This window comes from Dermacentor andersoni, chromosome 2 (genome assembly GCF_023375885.2).
Source record: "Dermacentor andersoni chromosome 2, qqDerAnde1_hic_scaffold, whole genome shotgun sequence".
In the NCBI taxonomy this organism is placed as follows: domain Eukaryota; kingdom Metazoa; phylum Arthropoda; class Arachnida; order Ixodida; family Ixodidae; genus Dermacentor; species Dermacentor andersoni.
Genome location: NC_092815.1, coordinates 179,880,723 through 179,892,054, shown reverse-complemented (window position 1 = coordinate 179,892,054; position 11,332 = coordinate 179,880,723). Strand labels below are relative to the sequence as shown.

The 11,332-nt window shown below is 42.4% G+C and overlaps 1 long non-coding RNA gene across 1 annotated transcript; it reads right to left on the bottom strand.

Moving 5' to 3' along the window:
• Window positions 1-1,284: 1,284 nt before the first annotated feature.
• LOC129387223 (uncharacterized) lies at window positions 1,285-10,412 on the bottom strand. Its single transcript, XR_011892875.1, has 4 exons — window positions 10,273-10,412; window positions 6,842-8,019; window positions 5,706-5,786; window positions 1,285-3,396 (listed from the first exon to the last, which is right to left on the bottom strand). It is a non-coding gene; the product is annotated as an uncharacterized lncRNA (long non-coding RNA).
• Between the last annotated feature and the right edge of the window lie 920 nt (window positions 10,413-11,332).

The following is an 11,332-nucleotide window of genomic DNA, read 5'->3' as shown; positions in this document are numbered from 1 at the left end:
CTTCACTGTACAGAGATAGTGCAGCGTTAGCTAGAAAGCATGAATTTCCTAACTCCATGCCAAAATAAGCTTGTAAAATTATTTAGGTGCTAGAATCCAGGGTTTGTAGCGATCCTTGAAAATCCTTTATTTCTAAAATGCCATTTTCAAGGCATTGAAAACCCTTGAATTTTTAGAAGTACTGGAAAGTCCTTAAACTTGTACACTTGGCTAGACTTAGCAGACATTGCCAAGCGCTTTTTTTCCCTTCTGTGACACTCTTTCGCATGTCACAGAAAATTGTCTCTGGAGGTGATAGAAGGAAAGCGACATCCTTAAAGTTGAAATTACAAAGGAGCTGCAGATACCACTTTTACGCACATGGAACCGGCGACAAATGTGCTTGGAGGAGCAGAAGCAGGAACCTCAACAGTTGAGGCATTCGAAGAGAAGCCGTGAAGAGTAAATTGAGAGCGACAGACACAATAAAAAGAAATTAGAAATGACTATTGCTTATTTGATGGTGAAAAAAGCTGAGGCAACAGATGACATCACATACACTGTCAAACCAAACAGTATTCAAAAACTGCAAATGTTGCAGGTCCAAGTAAATTGTGCTATTGCAGAAAAACTTTGAGCGCTTTCTTGAAATGCTTCCTTGTGTGCGTTTAGTGGTGGGTGGTGAAAGGCAAATTAGCAGTCTTTCCAAATGTTTGAAATCACTGAAATGCGATTTTTGTTTTCTTTTGTTTGCATTAAAGTTAACGGTGTTCTTGAACAAGTTATTGCCTGTCCAAACTACTACACACATTGCACGAGGTCCTTGAAGTTACTGTGTCGGGGCCTCGAAAGTCCTTGAAAACCATTGAATTTTTTTCTTCAATATTGCTACGAACCCAGTAGAACAACTGTCATGGAGTAAAAACCTTGGCGGAACAGGGGCTTATACGCAGAGCACAGGAAGACTAGAAATGCAGTAGTAGGCATGGAGGGCCCTGAAAAAAATGTGCCACATCCGCTCGTCTGCCTTATGTTTCTGCACCGACTGTCGCATTTTTAATAAAAGTGCACTTTCTGTTCTACTCCAATAAACGCAACATTACGAACTCCAGTGTGGGGCAGTCCTTCAGCCAGTGCAGAACTTTTTCTGTACATCCGAGTCAGCTCTGTCATTTTTCCAGCATTGTAGTACAAGATTTGTTAAACTGGTTTAGCAGAATATGAGCACTATACTCTTAAATCAGCTGTTTATTTGTATGCACAAGTTCAGGTCCTCAGTTTGGTTGCATGACAAATTGCCATACCTCAATTGATACAAGAAACAATTTTATTACAGTTTAATAAAATCCAAACAGTAATAATCACAACAATATAAGACATACATTTCTTTTGGTACGTATACAGCCCATGTCTTGGCAGTGTATAAATTCAACTATACACCGCAAGTACTGTGTCCTGACCACTATTATTCACATGTGTAAAACCATCACAGCAATTCAACAAATATCACAGTAATTAGTGACATACACTTTGTAGCTGCTTTACATGAGCATAATGTATACAAATGGTCCCTGTGTACCTACACATGACTAGTGCCACCCGAGTACTATTACTCACAGGTGTAAAACCAACAAAGCAGTTCTTTAAAAAATATCACAGCGCTGAGTGACGTACATGCTGTAACTCCCTTGTAGAAACTTAATACAAACACGTGAGGACACAGAAAGCTAGCAGTGGGCATACATGGGAATACCACCGCCTCAATACTAATTCACAAGTGTAAAACCAACCAAGCAGTTCTTTAAAGACTATCACAATGCTTAGTGACATACATTTTCTAACTAGCTTATATAAGCTTTGTACAAACATGAGAACATACACAAAGCTAGCGTTGCAAGTGTAAGCTCAACAGAACAGTTCGTTATAGTGACGCACATTTTGTAACTGCCTTATACAAGCTTAGTGCAAGCACAAGAATGCAGAAAAATATAAATTAAAAACTTGCTCTATGCATACACAAACAGATCAACAAATGGTAAACACCGCTTTGAAGACAAATGTGACTGTGGCAAAGCGCAGTGCTGTGCCGGTTGAAATTGCCACCCACAAAAGTATTGAGCAATGCTTAAACCACAGGCAATAAAGTGCTGAAAGACTGCGTCTCTAACGTAACTATTTTAATTCAAATTTCTTGAATATAGGGCTCGCTTGCAGATAAGGCATCTGATCCAACTGACCTGATTTTACACCTGCTACATGCATACAATGCACTCAGATATAACTGGTAATAATAATTATAAAAGGCATTTAAAAACTTGATAGTATGATGAAGATGCATGACTAGAAAAGTTCTGTCCCCCTCGTACTTGTTAAAAAGGTGTAAGTACGACACATGTTCTTTTTTTCCTCAATTTTTGCATTAATGGACAGCCGGGAACCTCGAACCGACACAAAAAAAAGATACTGCTATGTTAATAGTGTTATGAATAATTTTTTGTGAAAGCTTTTTTACAGACAACTTGCAGTCTCGTTTCTGGAGGTTGAGCTGTATCTTGCAAAATAACTTGAAATGTGGTGACATGGGAGCATGACACTATATCATAATGTTAGTTTCAGTTGACTCTCTTGCCCTACAAGTCGCTGCTCACTGTGGCCAGTGATGCAACAGCAGTGTCTGTGTGATTTTCATCACACTTCTGTCCTATGCCATTCTTACCAGAGTTGGCGGCACATAGATACCCAAATTTCGATAGTGTTGCTTTCTCAGGTGGTTGCTTTTGATTTGCTCAATATCAGTTGGCACTTGAGCTGCATCAAACTTCTTTTTCACCTCTTCAACAACAACATCAACAACAATCTTATGACACCTGTGTTGTCCTAGTTGCCTACAAAGACCAGTTAATCTAACAACAACACTGACAGTCTCTACTATCTTCTAATGGAGAAGATGTGTGTCCCACCATGTGTTCAACATTGTTGTGGCTATGTGGGCTGGCTGGGGAGGCAACAACTGTAATATGTTTTCATATGTTAAAGTGATGCTTGTACTGTGTTATAACACTTAACTTAGTCTTGCACTTGCTGCACAATAACACTGGCTCACAGTCGTGGTGAAAAGCTTTTGTATGTTGAGCAAATGAGTCGTATCCACTACAAAAAAAGTCAGTGATAGCACACATGTTGCTCTACCAGGCCTGGTGTGGTTCCTTCTGACACTGCTGCTGATGCTGACGCGCTGCTGCTTGCCTTGTACACTGTTGCAGCTGCAGCAGACATGGCAGTCTCTGTATCTATTGCTGCCGTGTCATCTGTCATGGTAACTTCCAAGTGGTATCGGGCTCACTTCTGCAACAGAGATGTTGTTTGCCCCTTGAGGGCTCTCATGATCAGGGCCAATAATTTCGTAGGCATTGTCTCCTGCATCGAAGAACCAATAAGAACAGCATGAATTAATAAACATAGCTTTAAAAATACGGACATCAAGACTTAACCACAAACTTTGCACATAAGTGACCGGGCTTAATGAATAATACTTGCAAAAGGAGTTACACAATTGTTTGTGTATATTACAGTAAAGCCTCATCAGAAGATATTCAAGAGGCACGGGAAACATGTCTCTCGAAACCAAAAATTTTGAGACACTGAGGAGCCAGACTAGATCACTTTATTATGCATCATCACTAAAGTATGTTTTGATATATCTGAAGGAATAAATGCTCAGGGTGGCTTAAAGGGCTCCTAAACCACTTCTCGACATTTTTTGAACATTTCAAGTAAACACGCGTATCGAAATCAGAATGCCGTCACGATCGACGAAGCCAAATGCCAGAGTGCGTAGCACTGCCGGAGCACCACAATATGAAGAAAATGACCCCGTGCGCCTCTCTGGACCTATCCTGCACCCCCCAGTTTGTCCTGACGTCACCAGGCTGTCTCTGATGATGTCAACAGTTTCCGGTGCTGTCGATTGGTCGAACGAAAGTGTACGACTGCCGGCAAGGCCTGCAAGCAAATACACACACTCCTTCTTCCTCGTAGCGTTGCGCGCGATGCCATTGTGGGCAGCCAATGGGGGCAAAGAAGAGAAACGCCAACAGAAGGGTCTCCCTATGAGGCTCTTCAACGCGAGTCACCATACAGTTCCGTTGTATTAGCGCCACCCCTCGCAGGACGACGGGCCAGCGCGGCAGCAACAGAGCTCGTTGGTGTTGGCCTGTCCCGTAACATTTGGAGGTGTACTGGGCAAGGAAAAGACTATACTGTCCATATGGCGTGTACCAGATGAAAGAGTAAAATGAGTGGGGACTACTTTTCGATAATCAAACACACGTAGCTCCACTATTACTGCACCGTTTCGAAAAATTCTTGTGGCTACCTGTTCATTGCCTTATTGTGTAGAACTGCAACCCCTCAACTAAATTTCAACCTCGGTGGTTTAGGGGCCCTTTAAAGAAGACATTCACAGCTTTTTAGTGACTGTAGATTGTGTTAGCTTCCTTCCCAACTTCTGGAATTTAAACACTTCACTTTGCAAGCCTTATTGCTCGCAGTACCTTTGAGGTGCTCTTAGACGCTCGTCAGCTTCAACTGCCGACACTTCCTGCCCTGCACTGTCCTCGTTGCCCTCCTTTTCTGGTTCATGCTAAAAGAGACATGCGCGATTGACTTGTGTAAGGATTGCGTGATCTTTACGCCCTTCGGAGCACACAAGGTGCACAAAGTGAATGTGTGTGGGTTGTGTCCCTTCGAAGTAGTGAATACTTAAAAAGTCATCCTTAGTAACAAAGGTGTCTCTTGTATACAGTATTGTTAACGTGGCAAACATCGGAAAACCAACCAAACCATTTTCAGATGTCTCTTACAACCAAGTGCATCTTGTAATGAGATTCTACTGTACTGAATATTTTTCAGCTATGGATCATCTGCATGTACATATAGTCACAAAGACATGTTGTGTGGAATGGCGAATCGGGAAACAGTTCGTACTCTTACTTTGTGTCCCTAACATAAGCAGCTGATAACAATATGATAAAAAAGCAGGCAATGAGGCTAGAATGGAACATAATCCTTCAGCTCTAAACAGTTTTTTGGGCCCACAACATTCCCTCATATGATATAAGGAAACAACTTGATTGCAGTAATGGCTGCATGTGATCTGAGTTGATTGAAACAAACTATACGTAAGGTTGTCCTGTATGTAATTTTATCAGAGTGCTTTTTAGATGTCCTGCTGGTGATCCTGGCTGCGCGATGCTTCTCATGCTTTTTGGCACGATTCCTTTTTTTTCACTCCACTTTTTTTTCAGATTTTCTCCCCTTTCCCTTCCCCCTTGTGTAAAATAGCACACTTGAAGTATCAAATCTGTTGAACTAACGTGTGTATCAAACCTGTTAACATGTGTGCTTCTCTGTGGTCTGTGTTGTATTTTTGTGCTGCACAATTCAATTCAAGATGAAAGATGGAACGTCCCTGCCTTTAGTTTAATTGTGTGTGTGTGTATATGTCTCTCTCATGTTTTGAAATATATGTACATTCAGGAGTGCCTGCATGCCCTTCTCTCCTGCTCCTGTGACGAAAAGGAGAGCCTGTTTATGTACCATAGTAAAAAATTCAAAGGTTTTCGCTGTGCCCATTACATCCCTTATCATATGGATCTATCACAATACAGAGTAGCAGTGGTCCATAATACTAGCCCATCCCAACATAATTATAAATTAACACATACCGACATGCTGCGAAACAGCTGTTGCAAAGCCGCTGGTGAAGGCAATTTCCGCAGCACTGCAGTGGTACAGCCGAGTTCCACCTGTATAGTGACAAATCCATATGCGTGTTAGCAACTCAGTAGTTGCTGATGGTTTCATAAGCTTTACACTACACAATAAAGTAATCTAGACAACTTTGTTGGAACAAATGCACATAATTAGGACACCACTTAAACACTAACACGATTAATTGCCCCCAATCTCTCACTCACTAAGGGATAATATTACTGAAACATCGGTGGAGAGCTCAGATTAACACAGCCCATAAAGGACAAGCATTCTTTGAGGAAAACAGCTATAACAGCGGTTAGTTTTCTTGATCATTTTATGTGGTAGCTTTGATTTAAATGTCATGCAGTACTATAAAATACGAAGTGCCGCATTTCTAGCATCAGAAGGCGTCGTCAGGCTCATGGTACAACAGATTTTTGCACTGTTTGTCAGTGAGCCGACACATACAAAGAAAACCGAATTCACACATACATATACAGTGTCAAGTTCACTTCTCCTTCTGAAAACGCAGCCACCAGTTCCAATGGTGCTGAAAGGAAAGGTTATATAAAGTGCGAGACTGCATGGAACTGCCACTTATGACTGTAAATGTATGGTCTGCTGATTGCAGAGGTAGTCACATGCTATTTCTAGTCTCTTTTAGAAGCATTACTAAAGAACAAATTAAAATCTATTCATAAGTCACGAATTTCATGCATCCACAGTTTGGCTAAATAACCTGTGAGAAAAAGACATGTTTACCTGGAATAGCAACCTTTTTTCCTGCTGCAAAACTTTCCTTCGAATTAATGAAATAACTTTACAGCGTCATAATGCGTTTCTCGCAACTACTTGCCGGCAGTGGCGAGTTAGTGTTTATATCCGACTCATTGGGCGACAATACTGCCAAACACAAATGCTTCACGAACACGAGAACACGTCCCTCGCAGAGAATAGCAACCATATATGCCTCTGTGAGACATGATCGCACCTTTGTGGTCAAAATGTACATTAGAACGACATCACCATCTCATTAAAAAAAACGGCCTCCGTACAAGGCAGCTGCCAACTGCATAATGTGAAATTGCAACTGATGTCCACTTACTGGTGGCCTGTGTTTGAGTCACTTTTGGCAGTTGACTGGGTGCTGAGAAATGCACGTCCTGGGTTGTCCCTGCAAAACATACAGGGTTATGTCAGATGTTGAAAATATATATATGCCGGCATTTCATCAGTCGCAAAACAAACGAGTAAACTAATAAACAACTGTAATGTAAACAGAGTACACATCATAAGATAGGCTGTCAACTGTTAATGCATTACGCAAAAAACCTAATGCATAGGGAAGACTATATGTATACACACGAAGCTGACACACAATTTAATTCGCTCTAGGTTTTTCCGTGCAGTATATTCAAATTATTATGTCTCGTGGTTAGAGCAAAATTAGTGTAAATTACGAACTAAATTATCTACCCTGGAAACTTTTCTTCAATATGCACCTGTGCGCGCTTCGAACGAGTAGCGTTGTAAAATTTACGTACATCGCATTTAACATAGTTGCTGAACACGGATTTCCTTTGCCCTGTATCGTGTACAGTGAGCTACATATATCTGCCCCCCCCCCCCTTTTTTGTACTAGCCATACTGCGTGCCACTGCACCTATACGCACATCAAGAAACCTCACAATACAGAAATAAAAAAAGCGCCAATCACCCATGCCTGCATGTTGTAGTGGGCCTAACCTAACCAAGCATGGGCTGTTGCTTTTTATAGTAAACACAGGCACCGTGCTCATTGCAAGTATGTATCATGTGGCTAAACAAATATGCAATTTCATTGTACCACTATTTCTTTATCACATGGCTATATCTGTTGAGAGGCAAGACAAAAAGCAGTCACTTCTCAGAACCAATCAGCTTTTTTAAAACACATTTTTAACTTTTCAATGACACTTGCTGCTATGTGTTTGTCTCGAGAGAGCATACTTGATTTGACTTTCCAATCAGAGACATTACATAAATATACCATGTTAAGATGACTGCCTGGAGCACGTGAGAATTTTCATCTTCGTGTAACATACTGTATCTTGATTTTGTTGACATTTGGTCAAATGGTACACCCAATATACCCACATACTAGTTTTCTTGTCCAAATAACATGCCAATGTATTTTGATTTTTTGGCATTGGCTCCTCTGCACTACGTGAAGTCGCGCTGCACTGGCTCTTTCACATCCTCGTGTCCTTGCAGCTGCCTTCTTGCGTTATATAAAGCGGGTGCCTGAAAAATATCGTAGGCAAAAGTCAACACAGGGACATGGTGCAAAACAACATCAAGACAGTCAAGGCAATGGCAATAAAAAAGTCTTAGCTCTTAGTCTTCCTAGTGAAATGCATGCAAAACATCCAAATGACTGAAACAGTCAACTGCTAAACTAACTTCAATTTTTAGATTTAAGCAAAAAAACAAGCCACAGTTCTTCCTTGTTTTTCATGAATGTTAGAATACTCCTGCTAATGAATAGAATATTGGTCATTTTCAGACGTCATAGGTCTGTCATGAGTCTGGTGTATCGCAAACACCACTTGTGACACATCCTAAGCACGTGCCCAGTGTGCCCCCCCACCCCCCCGCACCATGCCTGGTTGTGCCACTGCTGAAGCCATAATTTGAGGATTATAGCTGCAAACATGATGCTCAGTAGGGATGAAAATATTGTCCTTCAGCTCAATGGATATATGGATGTGCCCATAAAAAAGGGCAACAAGGCTTGTTATGGCAAGCTTACCCATATTTCAATACTAACAAGTTCACTGCGGCCTGCATCTAAGCTTACTAAAAGGCATGAACTTATTTTCATGCATGAGGTGCGCAGTGGAGTTCATTTTTGACAGACCCGACTACTGCTGCAGTTTGAAATCTAGCATTTTAGATTCTTGTAGGCATGTAAAAGTTGCAGTTAAACCGCAGTTATTAGTTTATTACACCAACCTATTGTTCTGTGTACGACAGAATGGTAACACGGAATTAAAGCAACATTTTATTTTGATATTTTATTTCTCTACTAAAAATATTCAAGCGATAAACACATCATAATCTGCCATGCTATAGCAAAATGCACACATTACGTTTGTAACACCCAGAGGAAGGCTGATTTAGCTGTTCATATGACATAACTCTGACACGCCAACTCATATTAGCAAATGCACAGGCATGTCCAAAACAATAAGCGTATGCAAAGCGCCCCTGCAATTGTAATTCCACACAGCAGCCGTTATATTCGATGCCGATGCGTAACTAGCTGCTCGACAATTCACCGAGTTCGTAGACATAAGCATCCTTTCAGTTTCGCACCGTGCACGAAAACCGCAACAGGAGACAAAACCAGACCTATAATCACACCATTTCAACATGAGCAAAAACAGTTCAGTCTTAGGGATAAACACTGTGAGAGCGATTTAGTGCGCGACGGCGACGAGCGACAAAACGGGCCGTCGCTTGAACAGATGGCTCGGTTCTGGAAATCTAGAAATCGTCGCTCGTCGCCCAGAAGTGCTATGAGCGACTAGCCAATAGCGCGAAGCCGGAACTGGATGTACATACATCGCTCAAATACTACCCATTGTCGCGCGGAACGAGCAAATGATCCAATTTTTATACGTGCAAGGATAAGAACGTACTGCAAGACCTCCGGAAATATTTTATGCTACTTTTTATAGTGAAATACATCAACGTAAATTACTAAAGCACGCGTCACGCGTGACTGCAGCCCTCATGCCGGCAACACCGGGGAGGCGTCACTCAATATCGTCGCTCGCACGGAGTACGACTTGTAGGCGACGAGCGAACGCGACAGCCATCTCCGTCGCGTCGCTTGTAGCTGCCGCGCGCAAGATCGCTTATATGGGGTTTATACTTTTTTCAGCATAAAACATGGATTCCTCATGCGTTTTCAGTAAGTTCAAGATAACGCGCCCAACTGACCTCTTGCAGCATGCAGCTGAATGCCTGCGGCAAAGTTTCTAACTAGCACTGGTGCTGCACGTAACTTCAGTGGTCGCAGATTCCCCCTGCGCGAGACACCGTCAAGCGCGCGGTTTATTTATAAAAAAAAAGCATGCTGCCAGCAAAATGACGGCTTCTGTTATGTGATTCCTTAATTGAACAGCGTTCCGTACATAGTAGACTGCCAAACTGAATAAATTCAAACACACAAAACGCACGCTAATCACGCTCCGCATAGGCTCGGAATCACGGGCTGGTGAACTAACCATTTTAAGCGTCCTCTCGCCTGGCGTCTTATTGAACATACCATAGTTCTGGCAGCGTTTGCGATTTTTAAAGCTCTTACGGACAACGGCAAAGCGATAAAATCACATGCAGTTATCGCGACGACTGGCTTTTTCGATTGACATCAAGAGACAGCGCGTACGCCTAGTCCTTTGTCAATCGCGTCGGCTAAGCGCAGCGACAACTTCCTGGCGATAGCATGACATATACGGAGAATGTGCACCTAAGTTAGAATTCACTTACCGTGGAGGATTTGTTGTTATATCCAAGGCATGACGAACGACTGTCGTGTTTTCGTGGCGACGCGAGATGGCTGCCACACGATCTCCCTCGGCTGGCCTTTGCTCGCTGGATGGATCTACTTTCTCCGGTGCTGTGCTGTTCCGCGATCTTGAGCGCGCGCGCGCGCGGTGGAGCCACTCCGAGTGAAAAAGTAGAGCGCTCGCTACGCGTTCCTTTGAACTGCGGCGGCCTGTTCTCTTAGAAGCAAAACGATGTGTTCTTTGCTCAGCGTGCATGAATGATACATTGCCATGTTCGGGGCCAGCCACCTACAGTTGAAGCAGAAGATTACGCTACGTTTTGTTTTCTATTGCCGCAAGAGTCTCTCTTTTCTATTGTCGCAAGAGTCTTTTCACTCTCTCTCTCTGAAGGGGAGAGTGAAAAGCACATTTCACTCTCTCCTTGGTGACAGAGTGAACAATGCATTTCACTCTCCTCGACATTTTGCGAGAGTAAAACGACGCTTTGAAGAGTGAACCGGCAGCTTCACTCCTGCGATACCCTTCCTAGTTTTTAGAGTGTGGAGTAAAGCGAATTGAGATAAAGTGAACGCAGGTAAAATAAAGCGGATTAAAATCGTATAAGGTGAATTAAGGTAAACTTGACGGCATTCAAATTGCGTAAGGATGCTTAAGTGCATGTCAGTTCTTGCACGTTTTCTGGTTTACCAAGCACCTTCTCAGAGTAAAAATTTGGAGAACGCTTAAGCTTCGTCTTTAAGAGTGGAAAGCGATAGCATTCAAAGATCCTCGGCTGCTGTTCACGCTTCCAAGAAACTGGAGATTCTGTGCCCGTAATGCTTACCGGGAAACACTGGCGGCGAACGCTAGGCACGAAGGCGAGCTTTCTGGTAGAAACGCGGCCCCTTGCGGGGGCGGATCTCTTTATGCTGTTTCGCACTTTCAATATTTCAGTCTGAGGATATCTAACATGAAAGGTGTGTGCTGTCGGTGTTTTTTTACATGATATTTGTTTGTGGGCTGCTGTTCTGAAAATTCCGAAGAATAACTTTGTAAAGAAT